The sequence below is a fragment of the Glycine soja genome, chromosome 7 (assembly GCF_004193775.1).
Source record: "Glycine soja cultivar W05 chromosome 7, ASM419377v2, whole genome shotgun sequence".
Taxonomy (NCBI): Eukaryota; Viridiplantae; Streptophyta; class Magnoliopsida; order Fabales; family Fabaceae; genus Glycine; species Glycine soja.
The window spans coordinates 37109546-37129287 of record NC_041008.1 but is presented as its reverse complement, the minus strand read 5'-3'; the positions used below and the strand labels follow the sequence as shown (position 1 = coordinate 37129287).

Sequence of the window (19742 nt, the reverse complement as noted above, 5' to 3'; positions counted from 1 at the left end):
GCAAATTATATATATATATATATATATATATATATATATATATATATATATATATATATATATATATATATATATATAAAATTAAAATCATAATATAAATAAATATTGTATATAAATTGTTATTTTGACTTTACAGGGAAATGTTTGAATTGTTATATAATGTTATTTTTATATATTAACAAATACTTTTTTTGTTTGATAGAACTAACAAATACTTTTAAAAATTATAGAAATTCAATTTAGAAATTAAGATAAGATGGTACATTGAAAGAGATAAACAATTAAAAAATCAAATTTACTTATAATATAAAAGTTGAAGTGTAAATTGTGATGTTAAAAGGTTTAACTACTTGTGTCATATCTAGACTTACTTATTCAATTCTATTCTAAGAGTCTAACAACATCCCCTTCGATCAATCATTTATCTTTCTTTTTATAATGTATTTTTTTGTTATGTATTTTTTTTTAATTATGATGCTTCAACTCATCAATTGAATGAACATTGCTGACATATTTTTTTCTTCCTAAACAGCATATTGTCAACCATTTGAGTTTGAAAGTATTCCAAACTACAATGGTAAAAGATGCATAGTAAAGTTTGCTAGAATTAATGTTATAAAGCAAGTACTATATATCTATATTTTTTAGGAGAACAAAATATATCTTTATATGTTATAACAAAGAAGAAAAAGCATGTTAAAAACACCATTTTAGTTTTAAAATTATCATTAGAATGGAATTTTAACTTACATATTTTTTTTAGGTTAAATTTACATGTTATGTTAGGCTAGCAACTACAATATTAAAAAGAAAATATTTAATCATTCACGTAACACGTAGATAAGTAAAGATAAATTAATAAAAATAGTTATTGAAAAAGAGATTTCACAGCTAGTTACAAAAATTGAAGAGAGAAAATATTAAAAATATTTAATTAAGATAATAAAGGAAGAGTCTCTCTCTAACTTATCTATTTTATTTTATAATATAAAATTAGTATGAGATAACAACGAAATATAATATAATTAATTATGAATAAATAAGTTCACCCGGACCCTGTCTTTTCTCACATGGCAGTGGCACGGTCTATTAGTTGATGATATGAAAGCATAAAACAACCCTGCACTCTATGTAATTTTAACAAAGGATTTTATTTATTGGTTATCCAGACTCATCGAGCCTAAGGTTTTGTCACATTATAGCCATCACTGTGGTCACGTAGGATGGCATGATCTATGTTGTCACATCTAATCATGTTTCTTCATTTAAGTTCTGCTATAATAATTTTTATTCAAGAATAATTCAAAGCTAAATTACACAAGTCTTTTGTGAAATTGTATAAATTCTACCCAATTCAAAGCTATAATTATTTTTATAATAAAGGTTAAACAAATAGTTGTTTTTACTTTTCCATGATTTCACCATATTTTTGTAGAATAAAATCATATATATTTATGTGTTTTTCAAACACACTATTAGTTCCTGTATATTCTAAACTCTCGAGTCCGTATAGTAACATCATTCCATATATTCTAACTTTGTTATCTGTCATCTTCCTCTTTTCTATATAAAGAAAAATTTCATCCTTAACGTGAATAAGACCAAAGCATTATTGGCGTGATAAGCGTGATACACACTTTGGGCAAGCAAAATCATGTAGTGTGAGGTCATTCTCATCACTAGGCAAGTTATGCTTTTAGGAGCATGATTAAAGTTTAAATCTTAAAGAGGCAATTGTTATTCTTTAGTCATAAATCATAATATCGCAGGTATTGCATAAATTATTAAATGCATTTAGGATACCCTGGTAAATAAATAAATAAATAAAAGCTTAATAAAAGGAAAAAATTAAGTGGCCTCACTTTGTGCATAATAGCCAAGATGTTTTTAAGTTAGGTTTTGTTGTTAACTATTACCTCGTAAGTTTGTCATAAAGAAACTACTTCGAAAACTGAAACGATTTTGTGTGTACATATGAATGGTACGGTTTTATATCTGTATACCATATTTAACAATGTGGAACACATTTATGTTTGATATTTCAGCCATATTGTATGACAATTTTTTTGCTGATTGCATAACAGGGCTAGGCAATGTCTATGACAGTTTTAGTAAGGATTTCATTATCAATAAAAATTGTAAAATTATGAAATTAATGTCTCTATAAGTCCTAACTATTTTAATTGGTCTAATGAAAGTCCATACTTCATAGTTTTTTTAATGACTTTTCTTCAGTTTGTCTTCAATTCTCGTTGGAAACTTAATGCATAAGAAAGGTAGAAAAGTTAAGCAGTGCCTCTAGAATTTGCAAAGGAAAACTATGATTTGATTTGGTGACAAATTACAATGTAGTTTGAATTTTATAGAGATTTCTATAAAAGAAAGAAAAAGAATTAAACGAAGAGAAGCCACATATGCTTGCTGTCTAAGAAAAAAAAGGAATGAAATATGGCAAAAAAAAGGGAAGAAAAAAAAAGCCTGGAACACAAATTGATACATGAAAGGTATTAGTTCCAATCCAAGGCAATTGAGAGTTTCTTATCTCTCAGGATATCGAGTTTCTCCACCTTCTAGTTGTTGTCTTCCTGTTCTGTTCTTCTGAAGTTGGAATCTGAGGTGAAATATCATGATTTTCCTCATTAGTCATTTTTGTGAGTTTGCTTAGTTTCTTCCACCCACTGGTCCATGCTGAAGTGTGCTTCTGCTTCAGCAACTTATCAAACTGTCTCTGCAGATTTCCATGTCATTTTGAAGCTCCAAGTACTTGGTTTTCACAGTCTCCAGCTCAAACTTGAGTGTGTTGATGTCTTTCTTAGCTGCTGTCCATCCTTCTTGGAATGATTGTGGCGTCCCTTCGAGTAGTGTTTTCCGGTTTGGAATCATTGGCTGGTAGTGAGATTCAGCACCTTCTTTCAGAGAACTGTTGGCTAATGCATTGCTTATCTTCACCTGTTCAGAGAATAGCACTTGCACCACTACCCTCAATGGAAGCCTTTCATTTTGAGCAGCATGCATACAGGCATCAATGGAGAGTTTCTGACAATCCATTACACGGCAGAGTCGCTTCCTTTCATGCTCCGTTAGTGTTGGATGTGCCTGTTAATTTGTTTCATGGCTATAAGAACTACATGAGTATGCATCTATTGCATATGTGAAGCTAAACTACTAGCATTTTTACATATACTGCTAAGGCTATGTTTGGATAAAAGTTTGGATCATGCTATTGGAAATTTCAATGTACATTCTTGATCTCGAGTTTCAAGATACAAATGAACAAGGAAGAATTGTGTTTTGGGATTAAAAATACTTTTGAGCTCCCCAAACTGATATCCAAAGATGCACTAAATGAGTGGAACAGATATCTATGAATTTTCAAAACCAATGAATATACAGCTAACCTTTCTATGAATAAATAACTTTACCCCAGGAATGACTGATTTTATGTTTACTGATCTCATTTTGTAACTCAAATATATTTTTCCACTGATGGAAATAGTAAGCATAGTATGAGACCCTAGGTTCTAATTCAAAATTTACCATGCATTTTTACTCAAATGTGGTGCATCCTAGGTAATTCAAAATCACACACAAGTTAATTAAGAAGCATGAAATAATTGTTCCATTTTCCTCTAGGAAAAGTAATCAATTACCTTAAGATATGAATCAACTGCTCTGTAGAGTCCATCATCAGAAGTCCTAGCTGACTCAGGCAAGGCTTCTGCAAGAACCTGAAACTTTGTGAGGGAAAGGTTTCTATCTCTGGAAACCTCAGTAAGATAACTGTCCACAAGTCTTGCCACTCTTGTCTTTGCATTAATGTTACTGCTCACATGCTTGTCAGAAAAGGGTGGTCTGCTTGGGCTTGAACTTTCAGTTTGCTCTTGAACAAGAAAATGCTCTAGCAGCCTCTGAACAAGATCCACATCATAAGTAGTCTCATTTTTGTTATAACATGGGATTAGAAGATCAGCCAGTGTAGCTTGCTCAAACTGCATTCCCACCCTTTTTTCCAATTCAGTAATCAATGCAGGTGCAACCTTCAACATGTTGTTTGCCATTCTGAGAAGCCTGAGAAGGAAGCTGCATGAGACACTGTCCTTCTGTGGGGGGATTATGCTGACGAGGCTCTCAACGATCATCCTTTGATCTTTAGCTTGAAGAGTTGAAGTGTCATCTCTAGGTCCAGCCACAATCATATGAAGTCCACCTTTCCAACTACCACCACCACCACCATTACTAGAACTACTGTTACTAGTACTACTATTGCTTCCTTCTTCTCCTGGGATTGCTGTGCCAATATTCATCAAACCAGGTAGCCACTTAGTTGCATAATGCATTATTCCAGCACCAATCAACTCAAACCTCATACCCTTTACCTTGATAGCAGTGATGACTCTAACAAAGTGATCAATCCTAAGGATTGAAACATCCTCAAACCACCAATCAGGAGGAACCTGCTGGTTCCTACTTGGGCTTGAGTTCTTCATGTCATTCCATTTTGGACTTGCAACTTTTGGTGCCCTTCCAGTGTATGACCACCTTATTCCCTTTGGATTGGCACATGCTTTCCATGCTATGGACTCACTGCATCTTCTCACAATTTGAAGATTCTCTGCCCATGGCGACAGCTTCTCGCAGCTCTTCAACACCACTATGGAGTCTCTCCATGAGGACAAAACCACATAGCTAAGAAAGGCTTCTGTCTTGAATATGAGATTGCCCTCTTCTAGGTCCTCTGTCATTTCAAGGTACTCGGCAGCGCATCTAAGGCCAGAGATGTTGCCTGATGTTAAATCAATTGCAATTCCATAGCAAAACTTGGATGCAAGTTCAAAAGCCTCAGGCCCTCCAGGGAGATCATCCATAACTATCTTGCTCAAGTCAGGGTCGCGCGAATCGTATATAATTCTGTTCAGCTTTCCACTTCTAGATAGCAAAGGGTACTTTCACAAACAAAACATAAGAAAAAGGTAATTAAATTCACCATAGTACAAATCAGTAGCATCTTATCTCTTCATTAATTTATTTTTTAATCTTTTCAAAGGAAGAGTAAACTTCCAAGCAAGAAATTTTTTTTATCTAATGTTTTATTTTTAAACAAAGTTAATAGCTAACCTTGTGCAAATGGAAATTTGCATCTCCAATTTGAACAAGAAGATCACTTGGAATATCAGCTGAAACATACCTGCATGGGAACATGAAATGGATATACCAACACTTCTAACAGTTCAAAACAATTTTATCAGAAACTTATTTTTATTTTATTTTCAGCCATGTATTGAAAACAATTGTACCAACACTGCATTGAACAACATACCAAGAGTTGCCTCTTTGCTGAAATCCCTCAGTCTTGACACTGTGCTTGGTTGAAGTGAGGAGTCCACTCCCATATTCCCTTCCTGCACCAGACTCACTCTCTGATTCCCACATGCTTAAAACCAAACCAGAACTCACAACACAACTACAAGGCAAGCTTGTTTTTCCAAGGAAAGTGGCTTCTAAGTGAGAGAAAAAGAACAAAGAGGGGGTAAACCAAAGAGCAAAATGAATGAGGAGAGAAAGAAAGCTGATGAAAAGGGAGGAGGAACCCCACATGGGGGTGCTTGGACTTATCTCAAACTTGTCGCTTTCTGCACAGAACAACATGTCAAGCAAATCTCACAGCCTGTGCCGTAATGGGCACACTCAGGAGTGTTGTTGTGAATCATCATCATCATTCATCATCTGGGTTTCTGTTTCTGTGTTTGTTTCATTCATATATTTGAATTAACAAACGAGATTGATAGATACTTAGATAGATACCCTTCATCATTCATATGTGCAAAACAAGCAGTTCCATTTTTCTTTATTCCTATATGACCATACATGTCTCTTCCTTTTCAACCTATTTTTTTTTATTATTCTTTTATGTGTTACTGTGTTTACTGCAATCCCAAAAACATTCCTTTTGACTACGGGAAAGGATCAAAATCAAAGGAGCGTTTCCAATTTCCATAGAAGCACTTTACTTTGTGTTGGTTTCTGATGAATGGAATGACTTAATTACCACACTGCCATTTTTTGATTGATTGCTGATGAGGGATGAGCTAACTACTCACCATTTATAGCTATTAAATGAGAAAGACTAATCATCATATTTTTACAGAATCTTTTCAGTATACTTAACCAGTCGCCATTTTAACAGAATCTTTTCACTATATTCCTTATAATATTGGGGAGAGATGGAAAAGGAAAAGAGAAAAGTGAGTGATAATGTGAGTGACGATACGTATATTGAGGGAAGAGAAAAATGAGTTGTAAAAAAAATATTGCGGCGAAAATGTGTATAACATGATGCAGTGATAAATGAGCATATTAGTATAGCGGAGCGGAGTGGAGGCCACTATCAAGTACCAAGTTTTATTTTGATAAAATTTATATATTGAAATAATATCTCTTATATGTAAGTTGATATGTATATTAAATTTTAGTTTAATATATTTTATAATAATATAATTTTACTTATGTCTATTTGTTTGTTATGATAACATAATATTAATATGTTATCTTTATAAATATATGTCTATCTATAACCAAATCATTTGTGATACATATTTGGATATCATTCTATTTAAGAAATGCATTTATGAAATATTGAAATGGTAATATTATTATGTCACTTGTTGAATTTTTTTTTCTTATTTTGATCTTTAATTATCTTTGATCTTAGGGTGTATACACTTTAACTCTAAGGATTTTTTTATATATTTCAAAGTAAAATATGTGGTGAAGAGAAAAATAAGAGAAATGGATAAATATATAAATTAAATATAAAAAAATGTGTAAAAAGTAAAGATTATATGAATATTTTTCTAACTTTAATTGTAAAACAAAAAAAAAATCATTCAAGCCATGTTTCCTCTAATGTTTTTGAGTTTGTTATCATTTTTTAAATATTTATATCCAAAATTAACACATTATAGAAATATACAATGATGTTTATATTTTTTATAAATAAGAAATTTCAAAGACAATGAAAATAATTAATTAGTTTTTTTCATTTACTTTTTTTGAAAAAAAAAATAAGGATAATATTATATTGAAGTCATTATAAGAATACATTAGCTTAACGATATTAAAATTCATGTTTTTTTTTTGTAACGGAACATTCATGTTTCAATGGCTTACATAAATTCATTTTATAAACTCTCCTTAAGAGAAAAAGTCATCTTAAACACCTTACAAAAAATTTAATAAAACTATTTTCTAACATTATAAACTATCGATTAAATCATTTTTCATAATTTGATATTCATGATCCAAATATAAAATTCAACAAAAAAATCCATTCAAATACAAATCCAAAAATCAATTTCAGTATAAATCTGTACGACTAAATACTATAAAATGACATAATTAAAGACAAAAAGAGAAAAAGATATATCATCATGTTCTTTACAATTATGTTCCTTTCTTTTTTTTTTTTCCTTTCCTATAGGCTAATGACATGCAAACTTCAAATTTCTCAACTACACACAAAAATGGAAAAAATCAAAGCGTAACAAGCAAAAGGAAATTAATGAAAGGCAAAATTAATTGGAAATATAAATAAAGTTAACACACAAATAAAAAGTCTATAAACTGTAAGAGATTTTCTTTTTTTACCTACCCCATTTCTTCTCTATTCTCTTCTTATATCAAAACTTTTGTTATATCATACATGTTTTTATCATCCTTGAATATTAGAAAATTATATATTTTCATGACTTTTGTTCCCTAAAGACATAAAGATAATAAGAAATAATTAAAAACCTTATAATATGAATGAGATAAGAAAAAATTATTAAATTTTTTCTATTTTACCTATAAAAATACTTAAGAAGAAACAATAAAGTAAAAAAAAAAAATGTTACTAGTACTATGATGTGGATTATTGGATATTATTGTTATTGTTACAATGCAACAGAATGAAAAAAGACAGACTTCATCATTTATTCTTAAATTGTATGAAATAAATTAGAATATCATTGATGAGATTTTATTATGCTTTAACCATATATATATATATATATATATATATATATATATATATATATATATATATATATATATAAATATAAGAGGACATCTTTTATGAGAAGAAACATATTATAAGATAAGATTAAATCTAAATCGTATAATTATACATAAAAGATTAAGATTTAATATAAAAAAATCACACAATTTTTTAAATAATCATATGCCATTAAATTTTAATCCTTTATATTTGATTATATGATCTAAATTTAATAATTCACTCTCATATAAGATACCTTACTCTTATATGATAATGTGTTCTCTATGTCTTTGTTAAATGATACAAATAATAAATTTTAATATCATTTAATTCAATTGTATTTTATTCATAAAGAAATGCCAGGTACACATCCTAACGGCTTTTACGTATGATTTTGTTAATAAAATTTAAGTAATAAAAATGCAAAAAACTGTGATACCGGATCCTCCTAAGAACAGATGGTCACGAAAAGGAAAGGAGAATATGTGATTTTAATTTTGAACGAGGATTTTGTAAAATGTGATTTTTATACCATTGTGGTATTTGTATAGACTAAAATATATGATTGATTCTTTAATTATAAATTAATTTTTTTATGTTTTAAAATTTTTAAAATGATCCCCTAAAGAATTTTTTAATACATTTTTGTCCTCAGGTTAATTTTAACTCAATCATTCTTAAATCTGCGACACCGAAGAGCCAACTCTTGTGTCGTGGGTTCATCTTGAGTAATGTCAGTAGATTGGATTTCTTGGACGTGAACCTTGTCGACGATTATAATCTTTCCATGAATGTGGAATCACAGAAACCGATGTCGAAAACCACACCACCACGAGGGTTAGAGGAGTAATAGTTACGGATGATACAGTTTAACATCATTTAGGTAAAAACTCATGAAACGACAAATGTATTACTAAAAAAAATTCTGTAGAGAACATTTTAAAACATAGGAAATTAATTTAGAACAGAAAAATAAATTAGGGTACCAAATATATATTTTAACCAATTTTATAAGCTTGAGACGTGCAGTATTGATTGCAGGCTACTTTTTGGAGATTGCAAATGAATAATCGCCGTAGCATAAGGGAACAACAAATTGGATTTCTTTTTTTAATTGGTACTAATACGATTCTTGTTGTTAAAAAATAAACGTAACGGAAATTTATGATTCATCAAGTCTCCAGTAAGAATAAATTTTCACGAAATTCATTACTCTACTAGAACAAAGAATGTATAGATATATACACGGTAAAAAAAACAATTACTCCCTCATTACATGCATTCAACCAATTACATATTCTTGAACCCAACAGAACCTATTAGCATAACTGTTATGAAAAAACTCACGTGAAAATGAGCATATTTCCCTACAAATTGTTTATAATGAATATTTGAAAACACTTAATAATGATAAAATGTTTTTTACTAGTACTTTTTAAATGGTAATTTTTTATTTTTGAAATAAGTTCATTTAAACATTTAGTAATTTTTTGTGCGCGCCGGTAACTTTTGTGTGAAAAGGAAACCAACAAAAGAAACCATTGAACCAAGAGCAAAACTGTTGATTTTTCCATCAATGTAGTATAGTTGACAGATATAATAATTATCTCCTTTAATCATGTGTTCGCTAGCTTGATCCCATGTTCATATAAACAGAAAATACTTGTAGAGAGAATTATCCTCTTAAATAAATTTCAGTAAGGAAATTAGTTTTTTTTTTTTCGTAAGAAATACTATTTTTCTTTTCAAAATCTAACAAAGTGGAATGCCAAGCTTAAAACCTTATCCTTTTTTGGTAACAAAATGGAGTTACTTGATTTTTTTTTTTTTGTTGTTCTTTCTTGATCTTAGACTTGAACTTGGGATAGTATGTTTGTGTTTGTGAACAAGGGGAAAAAGGGAATGGTGGCAATGACGGTAGGGAAAGAGTTAATTAGAAGAAGAAGAAAAAAAGGAAAAAAAAATTATTATATGAAAAAAATAAATTCAAATGTATTAAAAAATTACCAGTTCAATAAGTTTTCTTTCTTTAAGTTTAAACGTGATACCTGTTAAAGCTGTAATTCTTTTTCATTTATCTTTTTATTTTATTCACGTTTTGTCTTGTTTTAATTTTTTAATATATTTTTCTTCTGATTAATACTTTACTAGTATGAAACCTGTGCGTAAGCGAGGATAATATTACTGTTGTCAACATGGTTTTTAAATCAATTGAAAAATAATATATATGTAAAATGATCAATTAATTAAAAATTATATAATTAAAAAGATAAAGTTATAATATTAAAAAAGGAGTTTAACCAAGTCTTTTACCTTAAATATAACTATGAATATTATAATAAATTAGTAAAATAACATAATTGTATTGGAATGTTTTAATGCAGCTCATACAAATCTTTATCAAAAGAAACTAATAATCCAAATCGACAAAAATTGGTCAATATATAATCTATTGTATGTATAATTATGGTTAAATCTGTCGTGTATGATAAACTAATACCTAATGACAAATAATATTAATAAATTAGTATTTTATGCATAGTTCAAAAATTCGGTTGGACCTGATCGGTCGGACTGGTCTAATAGGAATCCGGTGATCCAGGTCGGTTTTTTAAAACCAGTTTCGCGTAAAAAAAGATGCTCCAAAACACTTAAAAAGACCCGAGATTTATGTAATTGTATTATTCAATTATTATTTGTAGACTTATGTTATCAACTTTAATATTTCAATTATTATTTTAGATTTTGGAGTATGAATGAATTTTTCTTAATCAAATATGTTAGTTATATACTTATATATGATAAATACATATATAATTTTGATTTTTTTAATATATATCGAGTCAAACCGAATCAATTATTAATCCACCGATTGGACCATTGACCCATCAATCCAGTGCCTCAACCGAGTCATGGACCTGACCGGATTTCATAACTTTGATTTTATGTAATGAAAAATTTGAATATTAACTAATTAGTGTTAACACAAATGTATGTCTTTAAAAATATGTATCAACATAATTTATATTATAATAGTTAACATTATATTTTTTTAGATTTTTATTTCAAAGTCAATAATTATTGAATTTGTAAATTGAAAGAAAGAGAATATGATAACATCATTTTCTAAAAGCACTTGTACGAATATATTTAATGTGGATTCAAAATGCACTTAATTGTTATTATAGCGTGTAAATCTGCACCAAGATGATGGACTATGTTCATGTTTGTCCAAAAAACTTTTTCAACTGCAATGCAAAGCCTTCCCCACAATGTTCATGTTAATCAAATCTATTGATCACGTTAGTCAATATCGTTATCTCCATTACAACTACAATGATAGCAAGTTATAAAAATTAGGAACTATAATATTAATGATAATAAACTATATATTTTAGAGATTAAAATGACAATAATTTTAATTTTATAGATTTATATATTTGGCATTTTTTAAAATTTTAGAGACTACCATATGTCTATAACAGTGTCTCATAAGTTCAAGACTAAAATGAGAGTATACTCAATAAAAAACCTCATATTATTAAATTGTGTTTATAATTTACAATTTTTTTATGGAAACATATTCATATTATTTCATTGATAAAATAATCAACAATACAAGAAGGGACTTCACTAAAGAAACACGACCTGGAACTCAGTTGCTCTTGCTAATATGTGAGCAACCGAATTTACAATTTAATACATAAGTAAATTTTGAAAATTTTAACATGCATAAACTTTTAATTCGGTTTGTGGTTAGGTTTAAGCGAGTTTAGGTTCTAGCTTGATTTGCTTATGTGGTTGGGATGTGGAAGGAGAAGACAAATGGTGGAAGAAGAAAATAGTCAGTTTGCATCGGTGGTGATGAATAAGGACTTTTTTTTTTATTATTTGCTTAAATATTTTTAGTCTAAATTTTAATATTTTATTTTTCCCGTGCTCATAAAATTACTTTGATCATTTTAGTTTTTATAATTTGTATATTTTACTTTTTTTAGACTTCATAAATATTTTCTTATTGAAAAGAAATCATGAAATTAATACAAATTTATCATATTATACTGTAAAACATAAATAGCGTTACAACATATTAATTTTGGTAAAGTCAAATCCAAACCCAAATGTGTACAAAACGCTGTAAAATAATAGGTAATTTTTATACAAACATGGCTTGTTATAATTTTTTATTTATGAATAAGGGGCACAATTGTTGCAGTTGTGGGAGATGAAATTATTGTCATGTGAGTCTGTACTAAGAATTTGATTAGAAAATTGAGTAAAGAATAAGACGACCAACATCATATATCTGCTTCCTAACAACCAATAGGATAAGAGTGGCGGGGTCTTTGCGAGTATGGGGCGAACTGCCAATTACGTTATGCAATATATTCTTCTATCGGTTCATAATATCATTTGAGGAAAATTAATATTTTAACAAACAACAAGGGAAAATATTATTTTTTTATAATGAGAAAACTAAATATTTTAGTTTTATTTTAATTATCTTTTAACAATGTCATATTATAAAAAAAATAAAGACTAGGAGGATGAAAACACATAATGTTACATGTAATATACAATTTAATACAATAAAGATGAGGCGAAAATGGAATTCAAAACTAAGATTTAAAAAACAATAAAAATAGAATAAAAATAAGATTTTAGATCATGTTTATTAGATCAATGATATTAAGTGAAACTTCCTCTCTTAAATATAAGAAAAAATTCAATGTTGAACTAAAATATAAATAAATTTTAACTAATTATCTCCTATTTAATGCTAGTATCTCTCAAATCCTCTTTATTTAATTGGAATTTTATTCTCGAACAACCTTCTCTTTTTTATTCTATGCAATTAATGTAAAGAGTACATGAATTAACTTTTCTATTGTGACTATTAAAATTAAATGATATTAACTAATTTTCTTTACAGTGTGATTTAGTTTTTTTTTTTTACTTATATTTCAATACGAAAGGAGTATTTGCTTGTTATTGGAAATATCTTTCTGAAATAATATATACCTATTCTAAAAAGACATTTTGAGAAATGAAAAGGGGTTTCAAGGGATATATTCCTTTAAGGGAAAAAGGTATAATGGATAATTAAGGGGAAAAAGAGACATCAGTATGTACTTAGCAAAATTGGGTATATAAATAGCAAGTGCCATGAAGGCAACCAGCTGTGTCTAACAGGCCCAAGTTGACATAAAATAAAGATAACAACCGTAGACACGAAGAGTCTAGAATAAATAGTAACAATAAATGCTATTTACTTTCACAATGTTATTATTTTTTATTTTTCTTAAATTTTCAATAAAAAATTGGGATTTAATCTCATAAAGATGATAAATCTTTCAAGAATAATTAATTAAACAATGATATAAATTTAATTTTGATAATATCAAATTGGATCAATAAATAAATAACAATATCTAAGTTACTCATAGTTGAGAATTAATGCATGTTTAATTTACCATTTATACAACTCCAAATGTTAAACAGAGAAATAACTGTACCATTGGATTGAGAAAAAAACATGAATTAGTTGAATCCAACATTTTTCCAAAGACTAGTTAAGATAACAACCATATCATACAAAAAATTATTATAATATCTTATTTCATCCTATCAACATGATAATATTGAAAAAGACATAAGAACCTCACATCACATACTGGCTATGACACATCACATTCTGGCTATGACACTAACATAGTCATCTGACTTGAGTACCAAAGTTCTTGGAAGTGGCTTTTCCCTTTTAGGCCAATTGCATCTAATTCGAAAATCTTATTTTATTTCATTTCATATGCATGTGCTAAATGTGACATTTTCTACCCTACACATATATGTACTAATAATAAAAAAATAGAAATACAAAATTAGTTAAAAGTTTTAAAACACATTTAAAAAAATATTTTAAAAGAGTAAAATATTCACATTCACTTTTTATCATCATAATAGAAACTAGTCCAAATAAATAATAATATCATCTTGATTTAAAACAAGGTCATTCATTTTGAATGAAAAGAAGTCAAACTAATATCGAAAAACATGAAACAACTATACTATTTATGAAATTGTAATATGTGAAATAAAATCTCATGCCCTGATGTCACATTTATCAGAGCATTTCCCTGACAAAGGCTAAGCCTCTCCATCTCTAGCATGAAACTCATCATATGGTAACTCACGTGAAACAAAATGACATTTAGCCCAAACACAAACACACACCGGAAATGAGTTATCACATTCATATATTATAATAGAACATGTGAAATATATAATACTTAGAGCCGAATTTTCATAAACAACATTTCTTCACAAAATCACACACATTATTCACATTTATTCAAGTTCACACACTCCAGAGAATAACACCAAAATCTCAATCGTTAACTCAATGAAAGTCAAACATAAGCGTTATGCAACAAATACACTAGACTCAAGCCTACATGCAACGTGATACCATTTTCAGTGAAAAACCTCGTCGAACACCTAGAAATACATGACAAGATATGTCTCACAATGGATAAGTCAGGTTATTCTCACTAAGTGAAATCATGGGAGGATCAATCAGAGTCACTCTGTTTTGCGAAAATGCTCCAACCATGTGGGATATGCATAAACTTAAAAAGGAACACTCAAACTGAGTGTATTTACCCCCAAGACCTAGACTTCGAGAAGTCTGTCAAGACCTCTTCTTCCTAATTTAGGTCCAACCCATGAAATATTTTAACACACAAACTCTGCTTATTAACTATGTAATACACACAACTATTGAATATTTTTCAAAATCTCAATTATTTTCAAAATCATTTTAACTCATCGTGTCTCAAGTGATTAAACTCGTGAGATTTCCATAATGGAGACCATCACAAACTCGTAAAGTATTAAGTCGTCACCCTCAAAGGATCTGAAATGTGATTATAAAATTCATAGTTTATAACTTAATACATATAACATTTCAATACACATGTATCAAATTAAATAATAATATTTTCTAATTCCAACATAACAATAACTTTTGCGATCATGTCATAATAACAATACAAAATCATAGACATCAATTATCAGTATAAAACCATACGCATATAAGTATTTAATTATATGTATAATGATGCTAATAATAAAATATACTAACTTCAAATCTTATAAATATATGAAAAATACATATAATCATTTCACTGGACACATATATACTATAATAATATGAGTACATATTTTTTTAAATGTAAAAATTCTAGATTCGTGAATCACAAACTGATTCCTAAAGTATACTTAAGTAAATATATATCATATATGAAATTATAATCTAAAATAAACTGTTGCAATTGCATCACTAAACAAATTTATACTATAAATCATAATGTTATCTATATATTGAAAACATGTATGCATATACACTAATTATATTAAAATGCAAACTACAAGGAATTCAAGCACGAGAAATTCGGCCACAAGAATTTGAACTATGTAATTTAAATTAAAGCACAATTTAATTCAATATTTATACCACAATACACCAAAATTCAACAAAAAATTACTGCATAATAATTTCAATAATTTAAACCAAAAATAGAGTGAAGTACTTGAAGTTTTGAAACCATTCTCTATGGCATGAACATTCGTTAAACTCCACAAGACAATTAATAAAAAAAACTAAGCTTGTGGAAATTTTGATTTCCTATCATATAATTAAGGCAAGGGTTATATTCCTATCTATATGATTAACGTGAAGGGCCAAGGTACAGAGCTCCATAACAATTCAACTAAATAGGTAAAAGCCAATAGGATAAAAAGCAAGGCACGAGGAGTTCAAAATTTGAAGGAGAAAAAAAATAATTATATAATGTCTAGAACACCAATTTCAATTCGTTGCATATATAAACCTGAAATTTCATAACTCAACGTCATTGCAATTCGTAAAACTCTCGGAAATTCTCGGAAGCACGGATTGTGACAAAGATTCATATATGTGTAGTTGAAACAATTTATTAAAATTTATTTCACAACAATTTCGTATTCGGACATTGATTGATTTGTCAATTGATGATTAAAAACATAAGAATAAAATTGATTTTATAAAATAGTTCAAAATAACTTAAAATTGATCTTTTTGTAATTCTTACATATGTTCATTCTAACTTCTAAATATTATCTCGATATAATTGTTCAATAATTTTCTATTAATAATTATAATATTTCTAGTACTCTCTAGAACTTCTCCTTATTATTTTCTGGAATTTCTCTTTCGATTGTTCTATTAGGATTCTTGAGCATCACAGAGAAAGGTAAAAATATTTTATAAAATTACTCTAGGTTAAAATTCTCTTTGTATAATAAGAAAATTGATGACCTAATTTTTTTATTCTTATTTTATTATTATTATTATTATTATTATTATTATTATTATTATTATTATTTTAAAAGAAAAATAAAAAAGAACAGGCTGTTACATCCGTGTCCTTAAGATGATGATTAATAAAATTAGGGTAGCCAATAGGACATTAGCTAAGGATTAAAAAATACATTTATTGTGAAAATTAAAAAAAATATAAAAAAAATCATAAATAAGACAATTTTATACATTTAAACAATTTTTTAAAATTTTTTGTTCTGTGTGACAGTTATTAACATTTGTCAAAATTATATACGGAGATTAATTGCTGCAAAAAAAAAAGTGTACCCAGAATAAATTGTTCATGAATTAGTATTTATGATGGTTTGTGAAAAATATATGAAAGGGGGAGAATTTCAAAGCCGTGGGAGTTGTCCCTAGTAGGCTCCAATTTCTAGCCCCATATGCCTCTGCCCCCATTGGGTGTTGGGGATTGGCCAACCATGATGCATTAATCCCTTCTCAACAACTTGCAAAGACATACCCTCTCCATTTCTATTTTTTATTTCTCTGTTATGATCTATTCATTTCATTCCCATACCAATAATAATTTATTTATAACAAGAGAGTTTAACTTAATTGATAAGAGTATACAAGTATTGTAACCTTTGATATTTTTTTTATTTCTATGAATAATAATAATAATGTACACTGTGTACTGTCTAGGTGTTATGAATTTGGGTGAAATTTGAACCATATTAATTGCAGCAATCATTCAATCCACAATGTTGAATTATTGGGGTCCATCTAGTACGGTTTAGTTTTGGTGGGATGGTGTTTGGTTTGATACTGAAAAAGTAATTTTGATTTCATAATTAATTTTAAATATATTTTTATATGTTTAGTTTTATATTAAAATTTAAGATTGATTCTGCATTGAAATAATTTAAAGTAATTTTTAAGTTGGATAAAAAATTTTATACTAAAATTTACTTCTAATTTAATTTTATAATAAAATATCCAAATATAAATTATATCACTTTAAAATAATTTTAACCAAAATCAATTTTACAAAATTAATTTCATTCAAAATCAATTTTAATTTTCCCCATTCAAACACATGATAAAAGATGATATGCACTAAAGAATGTAGTATTGCGTTAACCCATTTCAATGCTTTGGACTCACTTTTCTTTTCAAGGTTCGTGTTGCATTTAGTCTTCGCAATATGTATATAAAAGAGAAGAATTGGTATGAATATTGGACAATGGTTCTCATTTATGTCAGAAACATTTTGCTCTTAATGGAAGCACCGAAAAGAATTTGCCCGCTTTTTGCACAACTGAAATCAATTTTAAGAGTGCTTTGCCACACTCATCATAAAATCTATTATGCTACAGTTAGTTATACATGAGATTTAACTAAAAATGAAAGAAACCAAATTCTTTTTATGTTTAAGACACCTGAAGAAATCAATATAACAATTCAATTGTGAATTAAGACCATAAAGGTTGCCATTTATGACACAAACATTCTCCTTCCCAAGCACTATAAAGATTTGGTCAGCTTTCTGACTTGACCAGATCTGAAATGTTTAGCCATATCACATGCAATACTTAAATCTGATCTGTGAGAAATGCTGTAATGTTTCTTTAGTTTGAGTAAAATTTACTCAACAGAATGTCAATGATTTAAAAATCTGTAAAGGGAATATTACGTGTAAATAATGTAACTCTTTTTTTACTTTATTTTTTATAATGTTACAGAAAATTTTAATTGTATTAGGCTTCAAGTTATTGGCCAATCACAAAAATCATACGTGGATGACAAAATAATTAGCTTGCCAATGAAATGACCCCAACAACCAACAACCTAAACAATGCCAGAGGATATGACAATTACATTATGGGAATGGAATTGGTTTTATAGGCATTCCCAAATATGGTTTTGTTTTTTTACACTGTTGTGGATCACCATGCACCAACTTGATAGGACCAGAGTTGTTGCTGTGAAAAAGAGCACCAAAGGATGATGAAATTGTGCCCAATTGATTAAGGTAAAATAGAATGCAAGTGCATGGTGTATTGACGCCTTAACCAGATGTTGCATTCACTAGGCTAAAATTGAAGAATCCCTGAATTAATTGAAAATTCATTCCAATAATATAATTTTTATACTATTTGTCTCATCGCAACAATCATTCTGTGGGATCAATCTATCGTTTGGTGGACCCTGAAAGATCACATACACTAAAGACATGTTGAGCCAAAACCATTCAAATTTCATTTCTAGATTTTCACACTTACATGTAATGTTCACATGTTTCCATTTTAACTCTGTCTTGGCAATGTGTATATATATATATATATTCAATAAAAGCAATCTTAAAAGGATTATTTGCCACTTCAAAAAGAATTAAATTCATGATTTCCTCTTATACTTGAGCCACCTTATTTAAGGATGAAATAACCTTGATGATGATACAAACATATAAGAGAAAGGTACATTGTTCAAAAGTGATACTATTTAGCTACAAGCACAACCAAAAGAACTAGAAGCACTTCTCTTCATCGAAGTTTCTTAATCTTTCTTGTCTTGATCTCAGCCAAAACACTTCTAGCCCACTCTGAAAAATGGGTTTCATTATGTCCAATTCTACCGTTCTTGTATATTGACATGCATCTCCGATCTTCTTCTGAATATGGACATTCATCCCCACTTGGGTCCCTCCAGCTTCCTTGGTGTTTCATGCCTGACCAGCTAGATATCCAACGGTAAACATATTGGCCAACGCCAGCAAGTTTCAGCCATCCTTTGGGGAAGAATTCCATGACACTGCTGTTTCTTTCCATGAGAAACATGTTGGTCAATTGAGCACCATGTGGAGATATCAAAATATCTGTCAAACTCATCAACTTCACCTGCATTGACACACATAATTATATAACTCATTTGGGCAAATTATGTACATGTTTTTTCTTCCTGTAGTGTTTGACCTTCTATCTGTGAATTTGATTATGACTATTTTCTGGTACTTCATATACTTGATAGATGAACATTTGAGGGCATAAAAATAGAGACTAATATGGTAAATTTTATAGTGGAAAATTTCTGGATCTCTTTTTCATCTGTGGCTAAAATTCAAGTATGTGTTCAAATTCAAACTTATTTCTTTGTTCCCAATTCTAACTACTCTAAAAAAAAAATCTGCCAAGAGACAACTAAAATCAACCTCATCTCTCTTTGAAAATATTTTATTTTTCTTGATTAAAGTACTATATTAGGGAACAGAATTGGGAACATGAAAAAGAGACCGTGGATTCGAGTCCCTACATGTATATATTGTTAATAAATAGATCAATGAGT

The 19742-nt window shown here is 28.8% G+C and overlaps 1 pseudogene; it reads right to left on the bottom strand.

The window, feature by feature from the left end:
* Window positions 1-2299: 2299 nt before the first annotated feature.
* On the bottom strand, window positions 2300-6031 carry LOC114419404 (annotated as a pseudogene).
* Between the last annotated feature and the right edge of the window lie 13711 nt (window positions 6032-19742).